This window comes from Haliaeetus albicilla, chromosome 3 (assembly GCF_947461875.1).
Source record: "Haliaeetus albicilla chromosome 3, bHalAlb1.1, whole genome shotgun sequence".
NCBI lineage: Eukaryota > Metazoa > Chordata > Aves > Accipitriformes > Accipitridae > Haliaeetus > Haliaeetus albicilla.
This window is the reverse complement of record NC_091485.1, coordinates 47174611-47192229: the sequence shown is the minus strand read 5'-3', so window position 1 is coordinate 47192229 and position 17619 is coordinate 47174611. Positions and strand designations below refer to the sequence as shown.

Below are 17619 nucleotides of genomic sequence, written 5' to 3'. Positions count from 1 at the left end.
ACAAAGCAGGAGAGATTATAGCTGTACAGCAAACTGCAACATCAAAAAACCCCAAAACAAAACCAAAAAGAAGCCCACACGAGGGAAACATAATTTCCTTCCCTTGTGAATATTTGAAAGTGATGCTTCTTTGTTCAACAGTTCTGTGGCATACAGATGAACTTGGCTAGAATGAAAAAGAAACAGGGATGAAGCTAAAAATGTGTGCTGGCTCTTTTGATTGTTCATCTAAAACAAGGAGTGCCCAGGGAAAACACTTAAAAAAAAAATTAGAACAGGATATTATTGATGAAAATTTAAGTAGATTTTTTAAAGAGAGGTTGTTTGTGAAAGCTTATATTTTTATATTCAAGACAGCATTTCCCAAACACAAACTGGGAAATTATAAGGCTTGCAAGGTGTTTGGAGAATGTTTTCTTTAGATCAACGACTATGGTATCCTTTGGATGAAATTGGTTCTGCACCTTCACCAAATCTCTTTAGCTACCAGAAATGGGATTCGTGATATTCAGGCCTCTTTTTGGCTTTGGTAGAGAAAATGGAGTACAGGTGTATGCTACAGCAGATAGGATATTGTGCTTTCAGAGTTTGTCCAAGTGACAATTTTTCAATGCCATTTTCAAAGGAGTTGTATGAACCTTCTTTGACAGCAACCAGTTTATTCTGTTTTTTATTAAGTGAATTGAGGGCTGGCTTTAAGTAGCAAAACATACTACTTTGTCTCATTTTCTTTGCATCAAATATTATCCTTAGCTTTGATTTCTTCCTGAATATAAGTCTCATAAGCACTCCTATAAGCATTTTATTTAATTCTTTTCATTTCATTCTTCCACAAAAATCACTGGCAAATTGTGATATTTCCATTTTAAAAGGGTTTTCTATTTTATTTTTCTGGCTATAGAAAATTAATGAAGTTTAAAGTTAATGAGGTATATAGACTGTGAGTTAAACTCACCCTACCCACTGTGCATCTTTAAAGCTGATGACGGCTCAGCTTTCTAAATAAAATGTATTAATTGTCATCTGAGGACAAAGACCTGTTTCAGGATAACAAATGTATTTAACAGAAAGGAAAAAAAGAAAGTGAAGTATATACATCACTGCCTGGTCTGCTAGCATCTGCTCTGGTTTCATGTCTGCCTGAGAAACCTGCCTCAAGAGCAGCTCTGTCTCTCAATCCATCTGTGCAAGAGGGAAAGGGAAAGAAACAGAAATCTCCCAGGACGTGTGGCTACTTTATCATTCCTTCTGAGCTTAACCCTTTGGAGAGCAATAGGAAACACCAAGTCTGGAATGGAAGAAGCAGAATACAAAGAATCTCACTTCTGTTAGCCAGTAATGTTTTGAAGGTAATGCAATTACACTAATCAGCTGAGTTAGAATTATAACCAATAATGTTAGGTCCAAAGATATATTTGTAATAATGAGCTGAAAAGGTCATTCTTTGCATTCTCTTGAATATTGCTTTCTCAGCATTAAATTCAGGAGTAAATTTACTTCAGCACCTTCCTATTTAGCCCTTAATTACATTTGTGGAATTTTACTGCATTACTGCAAATTATTCCTAGACGTTCAGTAGAAATGTTCTTGTTGGTCTTCCTTTAGATTTCCTTAAACCCACACTACTCTAACTGGATTTTATAAGCCTTTTTTGTATAAAAGCCTACCATGATGCAAATAATTTTACAAACAGGAATACAGAACTAAACCAGGAAACATAAAGACGAAAAGCACCAAACTGTTCAAAATGTCACAAAAATGTTGAGGTTGGGGGGGGGGGGGTGTCTTTATTAGCCAGATCCTAAATTAATCTGAACTGTGAAAAAAATCTCAACTTTCTTTTTTTAAATCCCAGCTCTCTTATTTTATTTAAAAGATTTTAATTTTTCCAGAATTCAATTTTTTAAACTCCTACATTAAAATGAATGTTTTAAAAGACTATCTTGTCAATCTGGAGCCTTGAGTTATTTTGAACACTCAGAGTTTAATCTGGTGAGGTACCAAGATTTTCCACCTCTTTCAGCAGAGATGAAGCCTCTTTCCTGCTATACTGAATAAGGTCTTTCTCCTTCTAAAGATCATATTTAGTCCATAATTCTCACACAAATTTCAATGTATCCACTAACCAACATAAGATTGACACTGCCTCATACGAAAGGTCTGAGTTTCATTCCCAGTGATAACATTTTGTAAAGCATTTTTAGACAGCTCAGCTGAAGTATATCAACTATTATATACTACTATGCTTCTTCTATAAACATATACAATATTTGTTATCCTCTATATTTAACCATTATAATTTGAGCTGAAACTCTGCGAAGTTCCTTCTACTGATGTAAACACTTTCATTTGATCTGAAGATTATTTATCTCTGACACAAGTATTTCCCCACATCCTTTTATATATATGTACCTCTAATGTATTGTTAATATGTGACAGAGCACAGCTGAGAAGTTCTCTATTCATTGGGTGAATATAATATAGCTTATTTGCATCATGACTTTTTGCAGTCCCAATGCTCAACCCTATGTTGTGCACTGTTTCTGAGCCAGGTGGGATTCATCCCAGTTTCAGCATTTCTTGGACAAGAATTTTTATCTAAGCTGAACTGAAATTCAAACTTGAGAAAGCCTGGTTATCTCAGAAGAGCTATTGAACATGCCACAAGAAAGGCTTTGAAATGAAAACAGAGACCTGAATATTTAAAATAAGACTTGATGAACTAGCTACCTATAGGCTCTTTCCAGTTTAAATTTGACTCGGTCTTCTGGTGAGCACAGCACAAAAACAGCCATGTAAACAGGATGCACAGGGCTAACCTGTTGCAAGAAAGATAGTGAGATGGGAAAAATAAATCTCTTCCACAGCAGGGACTTGTGCAACCGGTCAGCAGCAGGAGCACCCAGGGTAGCGCACACTGCTCCAGACACAGTCCCCCACTCCAGTTCCTCTGGGTCAGTGTATTACAGCTGCAAAGGACCTGCCATCTACCTGGCTGCCACTGAAGAGCATAGACCGGTTCCTTCACATTTCTGTGTTGCTAAACAGAAAGCTTCAGCTGATTTCTGTGCATTCTTATACCCCAAATCAAAATCACAGTGATCATTCTGGAAATGGTGATGCAGAGCCTTCTCTTTCTTGACTATTTGGGCTTATAGCTTCTGTTTGACCTATTACTCTTCTCCGACTCAGACAATTTTACAGTTTGGTACCTGTAACATACTTCTGTGAATTGTCTTTAGCAAACAAGATTGCTGGTTCCACCTCTGAGCGCTGAACTAGAATCAGGTGAATCCCTAATGTTAAAACAATTTTCTATAGTTATCTTTTACCAAGAAGCACCATTCCTGGGAGACTGACATAGTTTCTCAACAGAGCTTCAACAGTTCTGCCCATCCAATCAGGTAAAATAATAAAAAAAAACAGTAGAGAAAATGTACTTTAAATATTTTCATGCATTATTTATGTATGGCGCTTCTATTTCATAATAGTTACATAAATATGTAGGGCAAATTTCTTGATTCTGATAAACATTGCAAACCCCTGTAGTTCCAAATGATTATATTCCCTGCAAAATTCCCTTTAGTGGCCAATAAGAAAAAAATTTAAAAAATTGGTTTACACATTTCAGGAACTTTCATCCAAGAGTCTCCAAGGGGCTGCAGAGATATGTTCTTAGTAACATTTTCATCTTATAGCTAAGGGAATCAAAGGCTAGAAAAATTAAAGCCCAAACCTTTAAAGTTGCCTTTGGAATTAATTGGAGCCTTGAAAACCTTTCAGGATCTGCATCTAAGTGACTTGTCCAAGGATGCACCCTGCACACAACTGGAAAATAAAATACAGGTGTCGTGAATTCCTTTTTCATTATTTCAAGGGCACCAAAGACAAATTATGTGTATAGAACAAGCATAACTAAATGACTTCATGCAATTCATAGGAGAGAGATTACCCCATCGAATATAGTCCCATAATACTCATATGACACTCCAAATAATCTTGTTGCCTCATGACAGCAAGCATAGACAATCATTGTATATAAATATATAGTCTAAGGTGTAATGTCTTGTCATCCATTGCATTTGGAGAGACCTCTAAACATGCAGGAATTGCCCTCACAGGTCATGATCACGTGTGTGTGCGCATGTGAGTGTGCACATGCATGTACACACGCATCCAGCTCCAGAGGGTTACTTGCAGAGTAGAGAGGAGTCACGTTATGAAGATTTTGATCTTTTAAGCTTAGAAGACTAACTTTCCTATTGAGATAGTGGATAAAGGGCTGCTTCTTTCAAAAGGTAATCGGAGTCCCAAAAGGACTTGTCTTGTTGGCTGAAGTTGGATAATGTGAATACATCCATCAAGAGATCCACATCCTGAATCAGGTTCAGCTGTTTAGATGCTTCATTTATGTTCCGTGCTGACATAGAGGGAATCATATCAGCAAAATGGAGGGGAAGGAGGAATCAGGTTTGAGTAAGCTAACTTTTTGCAGAATTTTACAGAAATTTAGAAAACTTCTATACTTCATAACATGCTGACATGGTTTCTGTCAATGACATTGACTAAGATGTGATCCTGCTCCTCTTGAAAACATCACTAGTTTTAATGGTATAAGATTGGACTTTAAAGGCATTTATACATTTTATTTAACATTCTGGTATTAAATATTCTGCTAATGAAGTCAAACACAAGATGAATTACATTTATATTCAACATCTATAGTCCTCTTTGTACTTTTTGTATGCATTTTACATATATAATAAACATATGTTGCAATATAGAATTTTACCTTATAGGCTTAAGTAAAAATATTTTTATTATTGAATGTCTGATTTGTTTTCAGGATTTTTTTAATATCTGAAATGCTAACATTTCTCAGCTTGGTGCTTTGAAGAAAATATTGACCTAAAACTGTACAGTATGCTTTAAAAATTACAGGTATGGAGAAAACTGGAATGAAAAAGAAACCTCCTGGGTGAGATTATTCATCAGAAAACATGGAAACACTAAATAGATCATAGTTTTTGAAAGAGGAAGAACCCTGGAGCAGGCAAGATTTGCATACTAATTAGAGACAAAGTTATTCAGGCTCACAAGCCAATCTATCTTCCATCACAAGACAGCTTGTTTTAGAAGATTCAACTCCTTTTAGGTTGGCTGTTGGTGTTATAAAAGCTGAAATATTTTTCATCTTTCATTATATATTTTACTTTTGGAGGTTTACAGTTCAGTTAGTATTACTTTTTTCATGTTTAAGGTAATTCTGTTTAGAAGTGATTTTTACTGAAAAAATAATTTCACCATTTTCCAGGTGTGTTAAAAAAAACCCCAACACTGTGCCTAAGGGGTGTGATTTGCAAAATAGTTAAAAATCAACCCAAGGCAGCATGAAATATAGAATGTCCAAAATTAATAAGAGCAAAAATATACAGGACTGGAAGGGCTTTTACAGCTGAAAACTGATGTTAATAAGTAAGTCTCACTTATATTTTTAACTGCATTTCTACTACCCTAATCCTAAAGGTTATTCACTTTCTCCTATATGATATCCCAGTCCTTCTCTGTATTATTGATGCCATTTTGCCCATCTGATATGAGCGAATTTCACCAGCACACTCCTAATATTTACCAATATCAATAGTGAAATGATTAAACAAAAAAATTATCTCAGGATCATTTCCATAAAAGTTCCAGTTGTAAACTCCCTGCAGCACAATACATCCCAATTTGACACTGCTGTCATCTGTTCATTTGCAAATTCCTTACTCTCTTTATGACTCTTTTTACTAAGCCCCATGTTTTCCTTTCTAATTATTTCTAGTGCAGCACTATACTTGACATATATATTACCTTCCCTATGAATTTTAATATCTAAAAATATTCATTAATTTGGGCAATCTGCATTTCTGGATAGCTATCTTGATTTGATTGCTATGAAAACATTTAGATGAAAAGATGGTCTTAAATGTTTCAAAGTGAATATGTACAAAATGTGAGGTACCTAATGCCTTGTGAACTCAATTGAAAACTTGTGCTCAGTCCCACAGGAAGAAATTGTCAGAAAATTCGAAAGAATGAAAGGAATTATGGTGTCAGTTACTTTAATTAATCATTTTAACTCATATTAAAATGAAATATGATATACAAGAATATTCTACTACTCGCATGGATTCCTTTCCCAGACCACAGCTTAGTCACTTATGAAAAAATACTGGCAATTCTTTCTTAGTCATAAAACACTTTTACTGAGAAAATTAGTTTTCATCAGTCACATACATATGTACAAGATCCACCTGAAATAGTTGTCTGATCAGTCCTCCAATTTTAAACAAACATGATGCCTAGGGCTATCATGCTGCTTCTTCTCTTAGATGGGCTTTCTGTTTCTACCTGAAACTTTTTTCCCGATGACATTTGAAGGCTATGGTCTTCATTCACAAGTTCCATCTGTTCACTTGCAGACACTCAACAGCTCTAATTTGAGTATATTTGGCAAATTTACTTGGCTCCTGCATGCTTCCTTGGAGATGACGATCACTCTTTTGCACCCAGCCTTAGTAAACATGGCCTTCTCATCTGCTGGTGAGAAGGTAAAACACCTCCCCTTGTCTCTATAAAAGCAGGGATTATAGCAGGACTACTGTAATCTCATATCCTGTGAAAGCAGTTGTTGCGTTTACTGGACTTGTATTCTGGTGCAGAAAAGGAATAGTAATATTGGGTTTGGTGGTGCCATTCAATCTGTCACCTTACCTTGCCTTCATACAGCTGACTTTATGGCCAAAAAAACCACCGTGCAGTCTGCCCTGTCCCCTCTCAAACAGCAGGTTCATCAAATACAGGTTATTTAATTCATCAGTCAAATCTCTATTTAAAGCTAAAGGGAGTTTCACTCAAGTAAGACTTGAGACCCAAGTCTTCCTCATCTACTGAAATGCAATGCTATATTTTTGCACCAGTTATTAAAAGACCATGATAAGAATGCCATGCTTCAGAAAACACAGATCTGAGCAAGATAATTTAAGTTTTTACAGCATTAAAGAGAATGACAGTTAGCTCAGTACAGCTAATATGAAAAATGTTCCCTCTTTACAAAGCCACATGTTTTGAGACAGCTGTAGCAATTCATCTTAAGACATGATGCCATTCCCAAAACTTCTGCTTGTAGGAGTCTTTCACAGTTCTAGTTTACTTTGGGTTTGCATAAGCAAAATTAATTTGGCCAAAGGATCTGTCACTACACAGACTGATCCCAGTATAAGTCTGTCTAGAAGAGAAGCAGCTTCAGGCATGATCATTGTGATGCAGCCAAGACAAAATCATGGGCTCTCAGATGTTAATGGAAACCTTGCCTTCACCTACCCCGGAATGAGGATTTCACTCTCTCTCTCATGTATAACACTTGTATCTACAAGGCTTATTTTACAGCTGTGAATAAATGTTCACCTACATCCCACAGACAGGCTTCGGAGCACTGCTGTTGCTTCACAGCGTGCTAACGGCAGAAAGCAGGACGCAGGGGTGATGAGCACAGCGTGGAGAGATCCTGCAGTGATGCTGAGCTGCCAGAGTGGGGGCCACATAATTTCCCTTCCTCTCAACTAGTACAGAGAATGGCCAGGGGAAATAGGACAGGACTCAGCGTTCCTGGCAGTTTCTGAATGTGGTAATAACTCCTTGGCTACTGGCAGCTAAAGGAATTTTTGAGCAGCCCTCTGGCACAGGGAACCACTTTAAGGAGTGCAAAGATAACCATATGCCCTTTAACACAAATAATGTCACACACAGCTGTTATGAATGAATGCCAGGTAGGAAGCAAAATGTTTTCTCATGACTGTGTATTACATGTCTTCCTCAGTTCTCAAAGTGGTCATTGTATAGTCTCCATTTTTAACAGTTTTTTCCAGTCACTGTACAATCTTCATGAGATAACCATAAAGAAACTCTTTCCCCTTTAATGTATCGAAGTCATCATTAATGAACCAAGTTCCATGATTTCAAATGGAACAAAAAACTATAAACTCCAAACTTTAAATATAATTAACAACAAAATGCCTGCTCATGAGATATATATAGTCATTTATTTCATAACACTGCAATGGTGTTCAAAGGCATAATTGAATTACACATTGCCATGAATGCTGATATTCAGGACAACAGGGTTTCAGCTCTTTGAATCACAAACTAATTTTTCCTTGCTGAGAAATACTCATCTTCTTGATGGCAAAATTTAATTAATGTTGTCTTAAGTTCCTGAGTGTAATATTGGTTGGTATTGTTGCTGTTATGAAGTGAAACAACTAACATTGATAATATTCAGTATTTCCAATCTTTTACAAAAGAGTGCAATTCTAAAAGGACAGAAGAGAAAAATAAACAGAATAGACAAATATATAGCAGATAGAATATAAACATGATCATATACTGTTGAATTTTAACAGGGGTTATCTAATCTTTCACAAACATGAAAATGCATTGTATTATTCACAACTTCAATTTAATTATAGAATCATGAAAGCGAATTAGAAGAGACCTTAAAAAGTCATGCAGTCTATGCCTTGACATGTGATGTCTGATCTGGGGATTAGTCTCAATATGTAATCAATCAGCTTTGCAAATGAAAGAATAGATGCAATTTTCCTTACATTACTAACAAATATCTGTCTCAAAAGTGTGACAAAAACACCATAGGACAACTTCGTATTTTAAGTATGGAAACCCACATTAACTACTTGTGCACAAACAGCAGCTGGCCATGATTCATAACTCCTTTTTATGCAGGATAAATTACCTTGCTTCATCTTTCTCACCCAATGGTAGAAACTGCTGTATGACCTAATTAATATATTCTGTACAATAATAGGTCTAGGTATTAAATACAGGCTATAACAGTTTATAATAAATGAGGTGTCACAGACAGAAAGCAAATTAAAGGAAGTATTAGTTATTAACCAGAAAAAACAGTATAACAATTAAAGAGATTACAATAGCCAGGTTACTCACCTTAGAAATGGATGCTCGCTAACAAGGAAAAAAGGCATACAAGATGCAGTCTGCATTTTTTTTTTTCCTTGGCTGAAAATTATTGCTGAGCTTAATGGATATTTTTCACGAGGATTGGGTTGACTGATATTAAATGAGGGCAATTACCTTGACAAAGTATTAAGTAAAGAATTTTAAATGCATGATGTCAGGAATTGAGAAAGCATATTCACAACAATATTAACATGATCAGTTTTATAATGTAACATATTTTAATTTCTACTTGAGTTATTTCCTGATTTTTTAGAGATAATAAGCACTATCAGCTGCAAGTAAAGTCAATAGCATCATAGTTATAATTTCTGAAAGTCTGACTCTTCACCTATAGTGGAGAGTTTACTCCGCGGTTAATTTCACACCCAGCACTGCAGTCCACAACATTTACACCACCTAATAATCCCAGTACTGCAACAGAATGCATGGATAAGCACAAAACATACCAAACTAGGTTTAAGAAACAATTTCTAAGCAGTCTCCCCTATTTATTGCCAATGTTTCAATAGCAGAGAGCTGTAGTGATGTACTAGTAGTTCTGCACTTTCCTAAGATATACTTAAAAACATTTAAAGCATGATACTAAGTGGTTTATTCTACATTTTTAAATCTGAACAATCTAAATCAAATCAACCTAGAAAGTATTTTTCTGAAAGATCATACTTGCTGCAATTTTTATTTATCATCCCTAATTCACAAAGGGTGTCCTAATCATTCATGCAAATTAGCAGTTGTAATCAGTGGTGTAACTTTAGAATGAACTTGTTTTATAAATTACACAAAATGAAATGGAAAACTCAATCCTGAGCTTATAAATGTCAAGTGTAATTTTGTTGCATGTCAGACACAACTACACTTTCTATGTATGTAAAGAATTTGCCATGAACGTAATCCACTTTTGTGGCTGTGGAAAATGCAATGATGTTCAGTACTAATAAATAAATACATTAAAAAATGCAGTTATATTAAATTCAGTTTCCACAGTGGGCCAGATCTAGCACGGGAGTAAATCAATAGAACTCTGTAGAAGCTAAACCATTTCTGACAATTTGCTCTGGATCTGGCCCTCTATGTCTCACTGAAATAATTTTTTTAAATGATTAAGTAACGTACTGCACATATCAGGCATTGATTTTTATCATTGATTTTATGCTGGCATTTGAGCCAAGCCTCAAAAAGCTTGAGTGTTTTATGTATTTACAGCTGTCTGTTGGCGAGGAATAATTCAGTCACTCCAAATGAAACATGCTCCTGAAGCTTGTAAAAACACCATTTTTCTAGACTAGATTTACAAACAGCTTCTTTGAATAAAAAGTTAGAAAATGTACTTTAAATCACTGAAACAAAAGCAGAAGTCTGTTTCTTGATTTTTTTTGGCTTGTCAAACATATAAGACAGATATAGATTTCATTTTCCTCCCAAGAGAGCTGTTCCATCGACAGAGAGCAAAGATCAATGATGAATCATCATCTCATTACAAAATATTTCCAGTGACAAAATGAAGCGTATTGTTTAGCATTTTTGGTTAAATATGTATGTAGGAAAATTTTAGTTGCCTGTCACTTTGTTTTTTCCTAACAAGACAAATCCATCCATCATTTCACAGGGAGAGCAGTCTTTTCTTTTTGGCTGATCAGAGGCAATTTCAGACACAGGTCCAGCATGAGCAGAACCTACCTCTGATTCATTTCAAAGCCTCTCTTGTGTCACATTCTAACACAACAATAAAAAGCTATTACTTATATATAGGAGAGTATCACCCTCACAGAGACCACTGCCTATTTATTTAAACCACTCAGCTCCCTCAAGTCTCAACTGGTTAATATGTTATTCCAGAAGAAAAAACTTCTTTCCCTTCTTTTTCAGAACACGCATCCACTAATGCTAAACTAGAGGACACTGCTAGCTACAAGGGCTTTGCCAAAAAGGAAACAATGAGTGGTAAAGACAGTTATTCCACACCTTCCAGCCATATATATTCTCTTTCTACTGGTCTGAGTGACCTTTGGCTAAGCACAACATCCAGAATAGATAGTAGGTTTACTAGTATTGGGGGCTACGTTTTTGACATATCTATAGACAACTTTGCGACTGTGGGTGAAAACACAGCTGCTAAAGTATTTGCTTTTAAATCTTACAGAGTGATGGATAACTCAATATATGAATCGTCAACAATAATTCTGATGATGGAAGGTTTTATTCCCATTTCAATGATGGGAAAAAACGAGGCAGAGAAGGCACAGTTCAAAAGCATTAGAACGACCAGGACAGTCAATAGCTGTAGAGTGAGTTGCAAATGTAGCTCCATCCCCAGTGACAACCAATGGTGTTCAGGAAACGTGAAGCGTTTGCGTTCAAGTTTTAGATTGATTGAAAACTCTAGCAAACCAGTTTTAAAGGCACTGTTTACAGAAGCTCTCACAGATAAAATCACCAAACATAAACCTCGGATTCCTCTGCCAGGTGTCTCTTCATTGGTGAGGCAACTAAGCAGTAGTCATCGGAACCACATGACAAGGACCTCTTGTGCACTATTTCATAAAATATTAAGAGAACAATAGAGAATGTTTATATCACGTTTCCATCAACCATAGGTTTTATAAATCCCATACTTACATTATTATTCAGCAGCCTGAAAGTTTTTTCCTTTCAATAAACAATGGTATTTGGCACACCATTTATTTCTGAATAGACTCACAGAGGCAGATTCTTTCAGTTTAACATGCTGATATTATGATCTAAGAAATGTTCAGAGAAGGCTGACTACAGCCACATTCTGGCAACAACCTTGCCTTTTTCTAGCATTGAAGAGAGGTCAGGAAAAGCTGTCTTTTAAGACATTTAAGGATCCTGCCAGTATGGGAGAATTAACAGCAGCTATAGCTTCTAACCATATCTTACCCCTCTACCCAATGGTACATGCCAAGACTCTGAAAAATTATGACCAGAATGTCCCGTACTTTGGCAATTCCTGCCTAAAAAAACCTTTTTGGGAGCCATTGGCACAAATCAAAGCAGCTGCTAATCTAAGGAATTACAAGAGTGAGAAGCAAGCCAGCAGATACCTCTGTTTCAACTCTCCAAACTCTTAGGTCCTTCACTAAGTGCAGCTTCCTCAGTCCCCAACAGCACATTCAAATGGAGTTCAATAAAACTTAATGTGAAAATGTGTAGTCATTACATTTTCCTATTCATATTCACAAAGCTTCTGCAAAGTACCTTCATAAAAATTTCAAATTTTGTCCTTTGATTGTTTTCAGGGATGTTACAATATCATCTCAAAGATCCGTATTTATCGGTCTTGAAAGAGCTGCCAGCAGTGTGGGCATTCCCTAATAAAGTGTAAGAAATCCATCTTAATACCATTTCTTGCTGCGCAGTTCCTCTTTTATGGTTGCGGATTCATTACGATAGTTTACATCAACAAGAATGTATGTGGTTCCAACTAGCAAAATAATTTGAACAACAAGAACAAAGAGGCTCAGAAAGACTACGTGATATGCTTACATCACAAAGTCAACAGCAAAACCAAATCTACCTACTGTTCCATCTTATACTTGATCCATGAGGTGGCAGCTGAGGCTCAGGTGGCATGAATATATTTCCAGGTTTTATCCCTTATATATATTAATTCTCCTCCTGCCCCCTTTCTTTCATACTGAAAAGCTGAGTTTCAGAGAGATTAAGCTAAGTAGCATATATTAACTATGCCTCATTACACATACCAATGGAAAAAAAATAATATTGGTTCTAAAACACAGAAGAGAAAAAAAAGTGTTACAATAATGACTTTTTCAACTTATGGATATTTTTCTCTTTACCAAAAGAGAAAGAGCCCATATTTTTTTCTCATCAAGAGCTGATCCTACACTTAAAATTGTGTCGTGTATGGCATGATCCTTTAACCCCACTCAGGCATGCTTCCCAAACCAAATTGCAATTTTTGATCCAAAGCAAAACAACCAGAAAAATGGTGTTTTGACAGCTGAACATCTGATGACTGTATCACTTGAACCCTGCTGTTATTTAACCCTTCTCAATATTTAACATAATAACATGGTCCATTTTACCTCTAATGATCTATCTAAAAATTGGGTTATCGAATGATGGCACATTTATCCTTTACACTTAAGACCTCAGCGGGCCTAATTAATGCCAAAATTTCTAGGATCCATTAATACACTCTTTGTCAATGCAGTTTTTGCTAAGTAGGGCGTATCTTAGTGTATGTAAAATGTCTGATTGATTATAATCAATACACTATTCAAGGCACAAGACAAATTTTTCTGCAGTAGTGTTTATAAAATGGCTAAAGAATATGCAAGCTTGTGCCCACCACTTTCCATCAGAAACAACTGACTTTCTAACTGTTCTTTCACTATGAATAATGCATTCTTCTAAACCCTCTCAAAATGCAAAGGAGAGGCTCTAGAGCTAAACAGCTTTCACCGAAAAGATGGTTTCCAAGTTCATCATTTCTGTGCTCAGGTTTCATGTGCATCACATTTCCCTCCACCCTCCACATACGGCACACACATGCATTACCTCAACATTTTTAAAGCTCCATTAGTCATTCTGCAATAAGACTGAAATGACCTTCCCAGTATAGAACTAATCATCCTATTTTCCACAACTTATCGCTAAAAGGAAGCAAATGCCGTTACATTTGATATGAACAAGTTATGAGCATAGAACCAGGTAATCAATTCTCCATTGATTTAATTGAGACATCCTACCAATTTATACCAGCTGCAAATACTGGTCACTATGTCTGAAAATGTCCAGGCCATGGTATTTTCAAAATTTTAGCTTAACTTCAAAAAAAATTAGCTTTGGTAGCCTTCTTGTTTTTTACTATTTGCTTATGGGATTATTTGTATTTGATTTTGCAGGATTAGTGAAAAGATTTCAGACATATCAGTAGCTTTGTAGAGGGACACATACAATCGACAGAAGGAGGCTTCCACGTGAAACTGAAATCCTAAAGAGAGGAAAGGAGGAGAGTAGAGGGCAATCATAGTGAAGGTCCAGGCACTAATTGTTTCTGTTGTACATACACATCCTTCTGTTAGATACCATGCTCCTCTCACTGTCCAGTACCTTTGCAGTTTCTACATGTTTTTTTCTTTCTTACACCATTCTCCTATATATCTGCAGGAGGGAAGACTCCTCTACATGTCCCATAAAACGTGACTATGGTGGTGGTCAAAGGTTGAAGCCCATTAGTGAAATTATCTGGATTATTTCGTTTAGCTCAAAGGTTAACTGTAGTGCATGTATGTAGAAGAAATTAACCATAATAAATGGACGATTTACATCAACAGGAAAAGTATTTTCATATCCTCAGTTTTCTGTAAAGAAAACATGATATCCCATATCTGCACTTCAATGATTTTTTGTTTCTGTGCTTTTAAACAAATATTAAAGTAAATAATACCAGTGTTTATTTTCAAAGTGCAATCAATATCACCTTCAGCCCTAATAGTCATAGGAAAGAGATTAATAAGGAAGTCCCCACTAGATGAATTAATTAATATATGTTTAGTAAAAGAAGCAGGTGTTGCTGGACTAGTCTTCTGTTTTCCAGTAAATGCCACTCATTCTAGTTCAATGGACAAGGAAATTCTCTTTCTTTATGCTGTGCCCACAGCCCAAAACACCGATGCTCTGCAAGGGGCTTAGGGAGCACTTGTTTAGATGGGAAATTTTACAGAGGACTGAACCAAAAAGAAAAGTTTGAGCTGTGGGTTTGAAGCCACACTAAGTCAGCACTGAGTTTGACTTAATGAACCATACCTTGATTCTTCTGAAAGTCACATAACACTACAAGGTCTTAAAGACATTGAAGCTGGGGTGGGCAGAGGGGCTGCACATGTGTCTGCCTTGTAGATGTGTCCTCAGAAAAAAAGGTTGAGAAAAATGGGAAAAATGTTGCCTAAAAGGAGCCTAGGAACTGAGTGACAAAGTTCTCTCCCACTGTCTGCCTTCCGCTGTGTACAAGAGAAACTATCATTGTTCATTTTTCTAAATAAACATGACTTCATAAAAATAATCAATTCCATTGAGAATATTATCTAAAACCAGAAAGAACCTAGGTAACCCCAAATATTGAAATAATATTTTTGTAACATGTTTTTGAAAATTACTGGTTTGGATTATAGCCCTTTTCTATACACTACACACACAATATCACCACAGACCAAAATATTCTGATTTACAAACACATTTTATAGAAAGATGGGGAAAATTCCTTGTGTTGGGATTTGGCAAAGGACAAGTGTCTTACATTAATAAAAATTCATGTGATGGCAACATTCCTCCAAGTCTTTACGGGGAAAAAAAATTACAAAATTCTGGCTTACTTTATTTTGCAACAAGATTTAATTTTAAACTGCACCCTAAAAGTTACAAAATTTTGTCTATGCTTGACATACAATTTTGGATTCCCAAAAGTGGCAATTGTAGATGTCCTATAGCAGCCAGTTGAATCTAGAATCTCAGAAAAAAATCTTACTAGCTAGTTAAGTCTGACTTTTGCAATTGGGTGAAAATCTGACTACAGAAAACATCAATACTGAATGAGAAGAAATCACGTTTTATCTTCTCTGGTACTACAGCAATTTGCAATATAGTATTGCAGAATAAAGTATTATGAAGGGAATCTTCCCCCAAGACGCAACAATTGCATTTCAACTGCACAGTAATTTTTGTCCACAAAATATCTATATATTATTCCTAGACAAACTGGTGAGTTGCAGGATTTGACCATATTTAATTATGTGATCATGTAAAGTATAAACTTACAATATGAAACCTTGAAAGATGTGCCTGTTTGGTGGTCGGCAGGTGAGAAGTCCTTACCTGCACAACCAAGGGGAATCCTAACCAAGGCCAAAAGCCACATCACTCCCTGTCCCACCACAGGCCTTGCATGATTTGCATCAGCTAGGTGGAGACTAAGTATGCAAATGAAACTATGTGTTTAAGCCAGACTATTAGCTCATGCAGTATCTTTCTGTGAATTCATATCAACTAACATTTGGTTTCACTGAAAGAAAATTATTTCTTTTAGTCTTGCTTCTGAAAACAGCTATCTTCCTTTTTAATGATTCAGTTGTCATCTAATACACAGTGCTTGACAAAAAAAAAAACAAACCAAATTTATTGCCTTTGTAGTAAATAAACAGAAATTTACATCTTATTTTACACCATATATCATACAAGATAAGATCATGTAAGATATAGGACATCTCAACTATATATATCTTATATGGTATATGAAGGAACAAATTCAGCTTCTTCTCATAGATTCTCTTTAACAGTTGGAACATAACTACTTCCATGAAAGTCAGCTCATTTAAAAAACAAAATTAGCTGCATGTCTTAAAAATTTTGACTACAAAATGGCTGTAGGATTTTTCTGAAGATTTCACTGTGATAACTTCACTATTTGTTTACTTGGCTTTGATGTCTCTTTCCGCTCCACCTGCTCTGAAATATGCTGTTATTATTCTATTAATAAAGACGCTTTTTTTCCTTAGCTGAAATACTAATCTAATAATGTATTCTTACTTCATCATCTTGCAAATGTATTGCAAATGAATATTTATTTATTTATTTATTTATTTTTAAAAAATGTGCTTCTGCTTTAAGCATACTTTCCACAGTATATTTTAAGGTTTTGGTTTTCTACAGAATATGAAGTTGCTGTTAATTGATATGATCATTAATAGGTATTATATTTACTTTGTTTGGTAAGATAGTGTGATCTGTCCTGATATGTATCTAATTGTACAGGGTATCAGTTTCTGTATCAATTTATTAATATTGATAAACTATAAAATAAACTCTAAGTAAACTATAGGCCAGTATGGTTTATCCTTGCACTATTATTCTGGTATTCTATGTATTCTACTAGAAAGCAGGCTCTTGCAAGAATAACATTTTTTTCTTATTCTTGTCTACCAGCAGAAATGGAATAATAAGCTAGCTGGACCTTGAGTTTGACCCACTACATCAGCTCTTTTTCACTTTTAGTATACCAGAAAAAATATGTACCAACTCATTTACTAGGAAAAACAACATTGCATTTTTTATGTTAAATCAGATTTTTACTATGCCATCTTCAGAATCCCTGATTCAAGAGGTACCAGACTGTCTGTTCTATTGAGTTAATACCCTGTTCCACATTTATATCAGAAACACAGCCTATTGTATTGAAAACAGAAGCGTGATCTTGCTCCCAATGAAATCAATAGCAAAGTTGTTATAGACTTAATTATAAGATGGGGAGTATCCTTGGATACAGTTACATAGGTACACTTTCTACATCTCACGGTACGCTCTGTACTATTCAAAATACATGAGACTGGGAAAGATGGACTTTTACAAGAAAAGATCATGCACAATTTCTCATCTTTATTATAAAAAATCAAAACAAGAAATTATGTCCTCAGATAAAACTCTGTCACAGCACAATCCAAATGGACTCATGTTCAAAGTGCTACAAAACTGCAGGTGAGAGCAGTACCTGACTCACAGTTGCTATGTGGGCTCTGTCTTGCTACAAGCTATACATTT

At 35.6% G+C, this 17619-nt stretch overlaps 1 protein-coding gene across 10 annotated transcripts in view; it reads right to left on the bottom strand.

Annotated features, from left to right (window-relative positions):
• The window catches only part of RALYL (RALY RNA binding protein like), a 402380-nt gene that overhangs the window by 368775 nt on the left and 15986 nt on the right, over positions 1-17619 (bottom strand). The window contains exon 3 of one of the 10 annotated variants that reach the window (XM_069779583.1): positions 3737-3828. The exons of the other annotated variants lie outside the window; for them this stretch is intronic. The gene's annotated coding sequence lies outside the window, so the exon portion shown is untranslated. The remainder of the gene's footprint in view (positions 1-3736; positions 3829-17619) is intronic. 10 annotated transcript variants of the gene reach the window in all.